The sequence below is a fragment of the Halichoerus grypus genome, chromosome 6 (genome assembly GCF_964656455.1).
Source record: "Halichoerus grypus chromosome 6, mHalGry1.hap1.1, whole genome shotgun sequence".
NCBI lineage: Eukaryota > Metazoa > Chordata > Mammalia > Carnivora > Phocidae > Halichoerus > Halichoerus grypus.
This window is the reverse complement of record NC_135717.1, coordinates 24801811-24815011: the sequence shown is the minus strand read 5'-3', so window position 1 is coordinate 24815011 and position 13201 is coordinate 24801811. Positions and strand designations below refer to the sequence as shown.

General features: G+C 43.0%; 1 protein-coding gene across 1 annotated transcript in view; it reads right to left on the bottom strand.

Moving 5' to 3' along the window:
* LOC144382047 (uncharacterized) overlaps positions 1-13201 on the bottom strand; it is a 38841-nt gene that overhangs the window by 17610 nt on the left and 8030 nt on the right. Inside the window, exons 3-8 of the mRNA XM_078074032.1 lie at positions 10717-10798; positions 10061-10162; positions 8213-8404; positions 3318-3445; positions 2144-2243; positions 1129-1248 (exon numbers count right to left, since the gene is read on the bottom strand). The gene's annotated coding sequence lies outside the window, so the exon portion shown is untranslated. The remainder of the gene's footprint in view (positions 1-1128; positions 1249-2143; positions 2244-3317; positions 3446-8212; positions 8405-10060; positions 10163-10716; positions 10799-13201) is intronic.

Sequence of the window (13201 nt, the reverse complement as noted above, 5' to 3'; positions counted from 1 at the left end):
GCGGACATGTGGCAGGAGCAAGAAAGATACTTCCCTAGTAGGAGCCACTAAGACGAGGGGCTCCTAGTTCCTCACAGTAACATCAGCCCATCCTAACTGGCATGCAGCCTCCAGTCTACTCTCTAGGAGGCAGCAGAGCCTTACATGTGAAGGACGAACTCTGTTTTCAGATACACTGGCTTTGAGTTCAGCTCTGCCCTTTTCTTCAGTCCAACCTCCGGCAATTTACTGTGAGTCTCTCAGCCTCCCCCATTTCCAGTCTGTCAAATGGATGCTTATGCCATCTCAGGTTTGGGGGGATTAAATGAAATAATACATGTAGAGCTTTGAGTCCAGCCCCTGGCACACATGTTCAATAAATATTAGCTATCTACCTTTGGGTAAACACTCAGAAAGCACAGCAATGTATTATTACAAAAGAAAGACACGTTAAATTTTTCACCCATGTATCCTTGCAAACGTGGTTTTTCAACAAGTCAGATAACATGTATATTTATTCACAGCCTGCTTTTTTCTCTTAATAATATATTTTTGTGATGTTTTTTATGTTACAAATAAGAGATCTGCATCATCTTTTTAAATTATAGGACAGCATTAATTACCACGAATAATTTAATCATTTCTCTATTGTTGGACATTTTCATAGTTCGCACATGGCACTGAAAACAAATGAGGTAGAAAAAAAACCTCTCAGAATGTATTTTATGCTACAATAAATATTATTTTGTTAACTTTTGTTTGTTATGTATCTATATATGTACTGGGCTTCAATTTAGAATATATTTCTTACTACAAATAATGTTTTTTACAAGTGTGGCAGTTGTTGACTTGAATGTCTTTTTCACATTGTGAAAGATTTCAAATAACCTTCTTGGATATTTCTAGGCTCTTGGCTGATTTTTTTCTGTAGGTTTTTTGTCAGCCTTTTTGTTTTCTGACACAGGATAGAGGTTTCCAGGATTAAGATGGATCTCCCCTAAACCCCTAAGTTGAATGCTTCTTCGGTAGAGAAAAATGCTCATTCCATGGGCTACATCAGCTTCACCTCAGCGACCCTAGGAGATTTGGGGCAGCAGAGCCCAGGGCCCACTGGAGGGGACCAGACCCCATCCCTCTGCCCTCACTCACCTTCCTGGGGTACTTCTACGGGGCTGTCACTGACTTCACATGCTGCTGCAGCTCCTTGGTGAGCTGGTCCCGGCCATGGGAGAGGAATTCCGGGGTCAGGACAATAAATGCCTTCCCCACCTGCAGCACAGAACCAGAGTGGAGGCTCAGGGGGAGTGGCAACCAAGTGTAGAGTCTAAAAAGTCAATGTGTATTAAGTAAATGGAAAAACAAGTTGACAGTTGAGCCCCTGGAAAAGAACAGGACCAGTGTCCATACTTCCAATTTCTACTCTCTGCCTTGGAAAATTACTTCACCTCCCTCAGCCTCCATGTCCTTCTCTGATGTGGGGACAGCACGGCTTCATTCCTCAGGGCATGGCTCTCAAGATTCATCGAGATCATTCATATAAACCACGAAGCTCGTTTCAACTGATTTTTATTCCTATCATTATCATCATCATTTTCACTATTATTGTAGGTAGAGTTCTGTGGGCATTACATCAATGGTGGTGATTAACTGCGTTCCTATTATTCATGTCGCTTCTACAGGGCACAGGGCCTTGTCCAGAGTAGGTGCTCAGCACACAGTGAATCAATGAATGCTTGCTCTGGAGCCAGACTGCTCAGATTCCCATTCTGGCTCCACCACTTAACAGCTTTGTGATCAGGCAACTTATTTAATCTCCTTATGCTTGTTTCTTTCCCTGTAAAAAAGGGTCTCAGAGTCCTTAATTAATGAGGTTGCTGTGAGGGGGGTGAAATGAGCCGGCAGGTAGGAAGGGCTCAGAAATTAGGAGATGGGCAGCAGTAGCCCCAGCTGCAAGCCACACTCACAAGCATCATGTTCTGTCACACATGGTTGAGGCCACACTGCTCTCTGGTGGCCACACAGTGTAAATGCACATGCACACCCCGGGGGGGCCCCCCTCCACCCTAGGTCCAAGGTTGGAGAGACAGGACCGTGAGGAAGGTTTCCCCGCACCTGCCTTGGTGCCCACACACAGACACGATGACCTCTGTGTCCTCCTCCTTACCTCCCTTCGAATTGGGTCCAGGCTGCTCACCACAGCTGCTTCAGCCACAGCCGGGTGTTCGGCCAGGGCATTCTCCACCTCTGCGGGCCCGATGCGGTACCTGCAGGATCAATGGCTCCTTGGTTTCTGAGTGGCTGCCAGGGCCGGGTGACCCAGGCCCTCAAGTCTCATGTTTTGGAGGGTCACCTCGTCCCTTGTCACATAGGATAACTGTCACAGGAAGCCAGATACCTGTGCCCTGGCTCTGTCATGGGCCCCAAACGTGAAGAATGGGCACTCCGTGCTGAGAAATACAACACTCACATGCTCCCCAGAGTTTCTCACCTCACTGTCTCTGCTCAGGGAGGAGGGTGAATGTTTAGTCCTCCCCGAGCTCTGGGGCTGGGCTCAAGCAGCTTCCCTTGGCATGAAACCTAGTAGAAGCCTCGGCCTTTATCTTAAACATTCATGCAAATTCTGCATACTCTTCCCCATTATATTAGCATGTTTTAGAAATTTAAAAGGTAAACACACTCAACTTCCCTGAAATATCCAAGAGAACTTGTTACTCTGGTACAATGTGTCATTTTTTTTTTCTTCCAAATCACGTTAAGGTTTAGGGACGACTGACTTGGAGCCAGACAGCTTTGGTAAATCTTGGTTGTACCCAGCACTCTTTGAAACTTTAAGGAACTTTATTCACTAGTCAGTAACCCAGTTCCTTCATCTGTAAAATGGCAAAATTGCATCTACCTTCTAGCATTGAGAGCTGGGTTATATAAAGCACTGCAGAGTGTGCGTCCCCATAGTAAGTGCCTCATAAAGGTTTATGTTGTTGTTATCTATTATTAAAATTTTCAGTGATTGTTGTGTCCCATTAGAGGAGCCAAACATAGAGGAAGCTTCCTCAACCAAAAAGGGCCTAAGTAACGTCTTCCTTCCAAATTCCTTAAATTGCATAATGTCTCATTATGGTTCGCCTTGCAGACCTCTTGAACTACATTTTGATAGACTTTTCTGGATGCAGGGCTTGGGGGAGGTACACAGGTATCCCCAGAAAAGGGCCCCACGGACAGAGCTCTGTTCAGAGTTAGACTGAGCTAACCATCACCAAGCTTGGATGAATGTCAGAACAAGCTAGATCCCATGAGGCATGTGAGGGTGATGCCTCCCGGCTCAGGTCAGCCATACCTACCCAGAGGCATTGATGATGTCATCGTTCCTCCCCAGGAACCAGATGTAGCCCTCTTCATCCATAGTTGCTCTATCTCCAGAGTTGTAAAAGTCCCCACACGCCACTTCGGCTGTCTTTACTGGGTTGTCCTGCAAAGACAACAATACCCCTTTGTTGAAGGCAATGAGTTTAGAGATGATGAGCCACAACCTGGTGCTCAGATCTGGGTCTGGATCCCGCTCCTGGCTCTACTTGGCACCTGGGCAAGTTTTGTAATCTCTCTGAGTCTATTTTCATTATATCCAAGTACTCAATGAACACTACTTGTCAATTAGTGAACAATATTGAGCCAATTTTAAGGATAATTTCTTAAAGTAACAACTCACTTTTGTGTGGCACTCTAGTATAACAAAATTTCCACTAGAACATGGACCCTGTGTATTTTATTTACTTGTTCTCAGCTTAGCATTCACATAGTGCCTGGACAAATGAGAGGTGTCAATAAACTTTTGTTAAATGAATTTCCTTCCCAAAATACTACATCATCTCATCCTCCCAGAAAACCTACAAGGCTTTTATTTTTCTAATTAAACTGTTTATTTTAAGATCATTGTATATTTGCAGGGTACCTGGGTGGCTCATTCGGTTGGGCGGATAACTCTTGATTTCTGCTCAGGTCATAATCTCAGGGTTGTGAGATCGAGCCCTGTGTAGGGCTCTGCACTCAGCATGGAGCCTGCTTGAGATTCTCTGTCTCCCTCCACCCCTTCCCTAACTAATGCACACATGCATGAATACATGTTCTCTCTCTCTCTCTCAAATAAATAAATAAATCTTTTTTAAAAAGACAATTATATATTTGCATGCAGTTATAAGAAATAACACAGAGAGATCCTGTGTGCCACTTACTCAGTTTTCTCCAATGGTAGCATCTTGCAAAACTACAGTTCAATATCACAACCAGGATATTGACATTGCTACAGTCCACCAATCTCACTTAGATCTCCCAGTTTACTTTTACTTTTTTGTGTGTGTCTACGTGTATTTTATCAAATGTGCATCCCCCACCAGAGTCAAGTTACAGAAGACTCCCGTCATCCTGAGGATCTCCTGTGTTGCTCTTTTATATCTACACCCATCTCCCTCATCTTTTCCCTCCCTCCAAATCCCTAAGCCCTTGACAGGGACTGATCTATTCCCTAGTTTTATAATTTTGTCACTTTAAGAATGTTACATAAATGGAATCCTATAGTATGTAATCTTTTGGGACTAGCTCTGTTTTTATTTTTTTCACTCAGTATAATTTTCTGGAAATTCATCCAGCTTCTTATGTTCATCAATACTTTGTTCTATTTACTGCTAAATGGTACTTCATGTTATGGATGAACCACAGTTTGGGTGTCAACCCATTGAAGGGCATCTGGGTTGTTTCCAGTTTGGGGCTATTGTGAATAAAGCTGCTCTCAACATTCATGTGCAGGTTTTATGTGAGGCTAGATTTTTATAGGCCATAACAGAAGAAATGAATGCTCAGAGAAGCACAATAACTCACTCAAAGTCACTCAGCTGGTCAGTGGTAGGGTTGGTATTTGAATTTAATTCTTGCTCCACAGCCTTTGTACTCAACCACTAAGCAATGTGTTGAGATCATCCCTCTCATGAAACACGAAATGATTTGAAAAGGGTCCAGGAAAAAAAAAAAAAAAAAAAAAACATTGAATGACATCCCATTTTAGGTTCCCTTCCAATTGTTCTGATTGTATTAAGGAGACTGTCTGACATGTTTTTAAAAGCTCTGGAACTACCAAGAGTAAGTTTCAGGACTGGAGCTTTTAGTGGGAACAGGGTTTAGCTAGAATTCAAGAAAAATTGTTTTGTTTGCATTGTAGTTATAGTTTAATTGCCTTCTGTTTTTGGCAAATCATACTGTTTTCCATTTGTGATACCGATTAACTTTTTAAAAAACATATGTTTTATTTTTTTTAAAGATTTTATTTATTTATTTGACAGAGAGAGACACAGCGAGAGAGGGAACACAAGCAAGGGGAGTGGGGGAGGGAGAAGCAGGCTTCCCGCGGAGCAGGGAGCCCGATGCGGGGCTCTATCCCAGGACCCTGGGATCATGACCTGAACCGAAGGCAGATGCTTAACGACTGAGCCACTCAGGTGCCCCCAAAAAACAGATGTTTTAAAGTAAAATAATGATTATTGTGTGCATCTTTTCTAACCTATCTGGGGGGCTGCCTGAAGGACAGGTGCAAGGAACTCACTTTATGTAACTCAGAAAAAAGCAGCAAGCACGGCTCATAGAAGCTACCAGGCAAACTACAAAAGTGAAGTTGCCTGAAGTAAGAGATTATGGGTGGAGATATACAATAGACCATCAAGGTCTGGGGGAGATGCTGGAGTGAGTTTTGGGGGGTTTTTTGTTTTTTGTCTTTGAAATTAGGATGTTCAAGACAGCTATATGCATGGGGGAATTAAGACAGCCATGAACATGCCTGGGCAAGATGCATGCTCAGCAAAGTCCTGAGAAAACCTTAAGCTTTCATCTCAGGCTGATCCCTAGGCTCAGAGCAAGTCCAGCTAAGTGGTGAAGGAGTATCCCAGCACAGAGCCAATCTGCACAGTGGTTGTTCTCTCTTCTTTTTTGGTTGGTGATGTTTTTCTTTGTTCATTTGAGCTCCTGCCCCTCAAGGAAATCTCTGTCAAAACATTAACTGAACACGAGCTAAAGGATCAGAAACCTCAGTAATCACACATGACAAACAATAGTCTTTAAAGAATCTGCAAAAGTACCACAACAAAGGACTACTATAGCCTTCAACAGTCCAAAATCAAAAACAAAACAATGAAACCCCAGCAACCTCAACCCCCAGGGAAGTGGGAGAATCTGATTTCTAGAGTTCACTCATATGTGGAATTTAAGAAACAAAACAAATGAACATTGGGGAAAAAAGAGGGGAAAGCTAAGAAACTGACTCTTAACTGTAGAGAACAAAGTGATGGTAACCAGAGGGGGGGGCAGGGGGATGGGTGAAATAGGTGATGGGGATTAAGGAGTGCACTCCTTAGGATGAGCACTGGCTGATGTATGTAAGTGATGAATCACTAAATTCTGTACCTGAAACTAATATTGCACTGTATGTTGACTAAGTGGAATTTAAATAAAAACTTGGAAGAAATAATAAGTCAAACGTGTTAAATGATCAAAAACTAAGAGAAAAAATGAACAAAGAACTAAAAAACAGAAAAAATTATATATGGACAAAAGAAATTAAAAAATGATTCTATTTAGAATAGCAACAAAATGAATATAATACTAAGAATAAATTTAGTCAAGAAAGTGAAAGACTTGTACACTGAAAAATAAAAATTTTTGCTGAAAGAAACGAAAGAAGGTATCAATAAATGGAAAGACATACTGTATTAATTGGAGACTTAATATTAAGATGACAATACTACCCAAAGCCATCTTCAGGTTCAATGCACTCCCTATCAAAATCTCAGTGGTATAGAAATATTCATCCTAAAATTCATATGAGATCTTGACGGATCCCAAGTAGCCAAGACAATCTTTTAAAGGGAGAAGAAAGTTCTTCTTTTCAGGGAGAAGAGCTTACACTACTGATTTTTAAACTTACTGCAAAACTATAGATTTCATATGAAATCTTGACAGATCCCAGATAGCCAAGACAAACTTTTAAAGGGAGAAGAAAGTTCTTCTTTCCAGGGAGAAGAGCTTACACTACTGATTTTTAAACTTACTGCAAAACTATACTGGAAATAATCTAAATGTCTATTAAGAAATTGATGGATATACAAAATATGGTACACCCATACAAAACTGGCATAAAAAAAAAAAAAGACACATAGATGATTGGAATAAAATAGAGAACCCAGAAAGAAATCCTCACATATATTGTCAATGGCTTTTAGGCAAAAATGCCAAGACCATTCAGTGGGAAGAGTCAATCTTTTCAACAAATGGCACTGAGAAACTTAGATGTTCAGATGCAAATGAATGCAGTTACCTTATACACCATATACACAAATTAACTCAAAATGGATCAAAAACCTAAACACAAGAGCTAAAATTCTGAAACTCTTAGAAGAAAACATAGGGGGAAGTCTTCATGATTTTGGATTTGACAATTATTTATTGACTATGACACCAAAAGCACAGGAAACAAAAGAAAAAAATAGATAAAATGTTCCTCATCAAATTTTTAGAATTTTACTTGAAAGGACACTATCAAAAGAGTGAAAAGACAATGCACTGAATGGGAGAAAATATTTGCAAAGCATATATCTTATGAGGGGTTCATATTCAGAATATATAAAGAGCTCTTACAAATCAACAACAAAACAAACAACCCAATTTTAAAAATAGGCAAAGGACTTGAATAGACAATTCTCCAGAGAAGGTACACAAATGGCCAATAAGCACATGAAAAGATGCTCAACATCACTAGTCATTAGGGAGATGAAAATCAAAACCACAATGAGATACCACATCACATGCGGTAGAATGACTATTATACACACAAAACAAACAAACAAACCTGAAAATAACAAGGTTTAGCAAGGATATGGAGAAACCGGAACACTTGTACATTGCTGATAGAAATATAAAATGGTGCAGCCACTGTGGAAAACATTTTGGCAGTTCCTCAAAAAGTTAAATATAGGGGCGCCAGGGTGGCTCAGTCATTGGGCGTCTGCCTTTGGCTCGGGTCATGATCCCAGGGTCCTGGCATCAAGCCCCACATCAGGCTCCCTGCTCAGCGTGGAGTCTGCTTCTCCCTCTCCCACTCCCCCCTGCTTATATTCCCTCTTTCACTGTCTCGCTGTCTCTCTCTCTCTGTCAAATAAATAAATAAAATCTTTCAAAAAAAAGTTAAATATAGAATTACCATATGATGCAGCAATTCCACTTTCAGGTATATATCCAAAAGAAGTGAAAGCAGGAACTCAAAACGGATACTTGCACACCAATGTTCATTGCAGCATTATTCACAGTAGCCAAAAGATGGAAATAATCTAAATGTCTATTAAGAAATTGATGGATATACAAAATATGGTACACCCATACAATACCATTCAGCCTGAAAAAAAATGACATTTGGTCACACGCTACAACATGGATGAACCTTGAAAACATGTGCTAGGTGAGATAAGCCAGACACAAAAGGGCAAATGTTGTAAAATTCCACTTAATAGAGGTAACTAAAATAGGCAAATTCTTAAAGCCAAAAAGTGTATTAAAGGTTACCAAATGCTGGGGATATGAGGAGGAGGGGGGAGTTATTATTTAATGGGAACAGAGTCTCCATTTGGGATGGAAAAAATTTCTGGAGATGCATGGTGGTAACTGTACAATGTTGTGATTTACTCAGTGCTGCTGAATTGTATGCTTAAAAATGGTGAAAAGGGTAAATTTTATATATTTTACCTCAGTAAAGAAAAGAAAGGAAAAAAGCAAACAAATCTCAGTGGAGGAGTGACAACATATAGTCAAGAGAGCATGTGAAATGGGGTATATATCTACATAGGTGTGGGCATAGAGGAGGACATCTTTGTAAAATAAAATATGTTATTTCCAACTAAAAAAAAAACTGATGTTGCTCTGGACCATCCCAGTTTAATTTAACCAGAATCTCTATGGTTGGATCCAAGAATTATTTTTTTAAATCTTCTCAACTGATTCTAACATACAGGCAGGGTTGAGAACCACTGATCTATATATCTGTTACTCTGTTTATTTTCTCTTTTATCCAAGCCTAAAATCGTACTACTGTGAATTAAGGCTAGGGCCTGCATTATTTGCTTTTGGTCAATAATGGCACAAAAGGAGCAGCACCACCCACCCCCAAGGCATAGAGTGAGGCCAACAGGGACACCAACGGTTGTTCCTGTGGAGAAAGGAGACGGGTCTGAGATCAACTTCAAGGTCTGTCCACTCTCCCCTGACAATCTTGGAAGCTGAGAATTTGGTCAAGAGTTTCAGGTTTCCTTAGAGCCTGTCACAGTTTTATGTAATCCCTGGATTTCTTACGTAGGGTTTGGGAACCAAAAAGATGTGGGTTTGAATCCTAGACCTGCCATTTATTTGACGTGGGGAAAACATACAAAGCTTCCAATCTGCAGTTTCTTCCTCTGTGAAGTGGGGGCACCACTGTCCTCTCTGGAGGCTCAGCAAGGTTAACAGATTTGTGCACAGCCTGTTGGTAAGTGGGACTGTAGGATCTGAACTCAGTCAAAGCTTCCTGCATACTCAACCTCAAGAGATCATTGGACGGGCGCCTGGGTGGCTCAGTCGTTAGGCTTCTGCCTTCGGCTCAGGTCATGATCCCAGGGTCCCGGGATCAAGTCCCACATCGGGCTCCCTGCTCAGCGGGAAGCCTGCTTCTCCCTCTCCCACGCCCCCTGCTTGTGTTCCTTCTCTCACTGTGTCTTTCTCTGTCAAATAAATAAATAAAATCTTTAAAAAAAAAAAAAAGAGATCATTGGAACCCAAGTCTAGGGTGCTTCTTTCTACCCTGTCAGCACTTAAGTGTCAGACGGTTTCGGACAGGAAAGGATGTGAGAACACACTAGGAGCTTAGAGATTAGTTAGAAGAGGCTTCATTGAGTTGGAGTGACTGAAGGGAGGTGTGAAGAAGGCTCGTGTTGCGGAGTTGTATCCACCCCCTTAGCACCCACACTGCTCCCTGAAGGGGTTTTGGGGGCCTGGAAGTGGGCAGGTGAGGATCACCACTTACTTCGTAGCCCATGAAGAGGCCAATGGGCTTGGTGGGCTTCATCCTGATGCCAGTGTTGCCTTCAGTGTTGAACGGCAGGCTGTTGCCCTTGTCGTCAATGATCTGGAGCAACAGGCGTGTGAATCCCACCCTGCAGGGTCACCCCAACACGCCTGCCCCACCCACACAGTACCGGACTATTTGTGTGACACTGGTGAGAATAAATGGGGGGAGGAGCCCTGTTGGGAAATAGATTACAGCTGTCAGAAGAGTTTGAAGTCAGGAAGTGGTGAAACCCAAGTTATGGGTCTACTGGTCTCATGGACATGCAGACGTGGCAAACGTGTCTTCAAGCTAGAAAACACAGATCAGGGAAAACTAGAAGCACCAGCTGATGGAGAGAGCTGCCAGGGCTCCCTCCAGGTGCTCTGGTCCCATCTGTTGTGTATGAGGCTTCCGGCTGCCAGGCTGAGCAGCATTCATGCCCAGGATACTGCAGTTCTCAACTGAAGCCTCCCCAGGAAATCGGCGGGAAAACAGGAGGAGAGGAAGAAGGACAACAACTGGGGTGGGGGTGGGGTGGAGTGGGCACAGCTGGTTCTGTCACCTGGTGTCCCACAATTGTCCAATCCCAGCTGAGCCCTAACTGCACCCAGCAAATGCCTTTAGGACCAGACCTGGACGTCGAAGGCGGGGGATGCCTTCCCCGATGGAACCCGGCTTGATCTTCATTCCACGGAGAGTGCCACAACTTACTCCCTATTCATAAAAGAAAGAAAATGGGGTTGGTCCAAGAGTCCAGGCTGATTACAAAGCATTAAGAACCACACACAGCATCCTCACTCATCCATGTCATTCGATGCTATGCAAAGAACCCTTATGGGGAAGCTAGAAGGCCCAGATTCTAGGTGCAAGGCATTGACCCAATTCTGGTCAGCAGATATTCACCACACCTGACATGGACTGGGCCTGTGCTAGCTCCTGGGGCTACCCGGTCCAGTGGGAGGGGCCAAAAAAGAAGCAAAGGGGTGAGCCCGGGGCTGTGGGCATGTAATGTGAGGTGTGGAGTACGCACTGTATGTCAGACATGTGTCCGTTTGTTAGAGGAAGGCCATGACATCATTTAACATTGACTCAGGCTGTTAAACAGTGATAGGAACACTGTCTCAACGACTCAGAGCTGTGCTGAGAATATTCAGATTGTGTTGTCCCCTCTGCTAGGCAACTGCCCCACCCCCATTTATCTTTCTGATGAACTTTATTCCTCCTTTATGGTACTCTAAAATATCTTTCTAAAGCTAAGCCAGACCAGGATTTGAATCTTTTTTTTTTCTTTTTAAGATTTTGTGTGTTTATTTGAGAGAGAGAAAAACGAGAGACAGAGTAGGGGTGGAGGGGGAGGGGCAGAGGGAGAGGGAGAAGCAGACTCCCCAGCTGAGCAGGGAGCCCAATGCGGGGCTCGATCCCAGGACCCCAGGACCACCACCCAAGCCAAAGGCAAATGCTTAACCGACTGAGCCACCCAAGGATTTGAATCTTGACTCCAGCTATGTGCCAATTAATCCCCTTTCATCTTCTCCTCTGTAAAGGGGGGTAATTACAACACTTAGCTCTCATAGTACCTGTGAGTGTGTGGAAAACTCTTCACACAGTGCCTGGCACACCAAGTTAGTTCCATAAACAGTTACAACTAGCTATTATCCTGGCCCCAAGAAAAGTCAGTTGGGAGATTCTCCTTCTGTAGTATTTCTTCCCACACTTCCATTGTAGCCAACAGAGCATTATACTTCTTTTTTTTAAAAATATTTATCCATTTATTTTAGAGAGAGAGAAAGAGCTCAAGAGTGCTTGAATGGGGTTTGGGGGGCAGAGGGAGAGAGAGTCTTAAGCAGACTCCCTGCTGAGCATGGAGCTCTATGCGGGGGCTCAATCCCACGACCCATGAGATCACCACCTAAGCTGAAACCAAGAGTCGGAAGCTCAACCCACTGAGCCAACCAGGAGCTCCCAATTATACTTATTTTTGCTTGTCTGTTTCCCTCAGTGGATAACAAGCATCCTGAGAATAGAGATTGCCCCATTCATCTCTACTATCCTAGCATCTAGGGCAACACTTACTTAAAAACAAGAGTAACGGCAAGGTGAGCATGTACAAGAGGTTGGACATTGTAGCCAGAGCTTTATATACTTCCTTTCATTTCCCTTATCACAACCCAGCGAGACTGGGTTATATTTCCATTTTGGAGACAGAGAAGCAGAGACTCTGGAAGGTTCAATGCTATGCCAATGGTCTTGAAGCCTGTAATTGGCAAGCTGAGATTTGAACTGGGGTCTGAGTTCCTGAGAGGGAAAGCTCTTTCTCCTTTGCTATGTTGCTGCTCACAGTACAGGCATGTGGAAAATGTTCCACAGATGAGTCAGTGGCTATGAAAATACTTTGTGAAATACAGCACCACCTGGGTATAAGGCAGTATTCTGTTGTTGCAAATAGTTGATACAAAGGAACCTGGATCATGGGTATATTGTAGTTCTCATCCCACCCTCCTCCTTGTCCAAATATAAACTATGAACCATACAAGAACTAACCTAGAGTCTTAATATTTCTTAGGCCTGGAAGCAGACCAATTAACTGATGATTTAAAAGCATATTTTTTTTGCAAAAAAGTCAGACAAGTATGTGAATTGAGGCTAAAATAGTCATTTTGCTCCAGCTCCTGAGATGGTAGACATCTATCTGTCAGTTACAGGGATAACAAGGAGGCTGGGCAAAGTGGCCCAGCAACAGAAATGACTTGAGAATTGTGTTGGAAGAAAGATACCTGCCCCTGCCCCTACTATCATTAATAACGTTTTTGTGGTTCAAGACATGCCTGATACTCTGAATGCCCTGTCACCTGGCTAGTCAGTGATGCCTTTGGGAGTCACACTGTGTGTGTGTGTGTGTGTGTGTGTCTGTGTGTGTGTGTTGGTATATACAGGAAGTTTCTGCTCCTTCCCCCACTCTAGCTAGTGTCCCACAATCAAACCTGTGTGCTGTCCACGTGAACACCAGAAATGAACTGCTGGGGCCAGCTCCTGGCTGCCTGTGGTTGCCACCCTAGGAAGGGATGAAGTAGGCAGGACTTGCAGATGGTGGGCTCCATGTAACTGGAGAGAACCTCC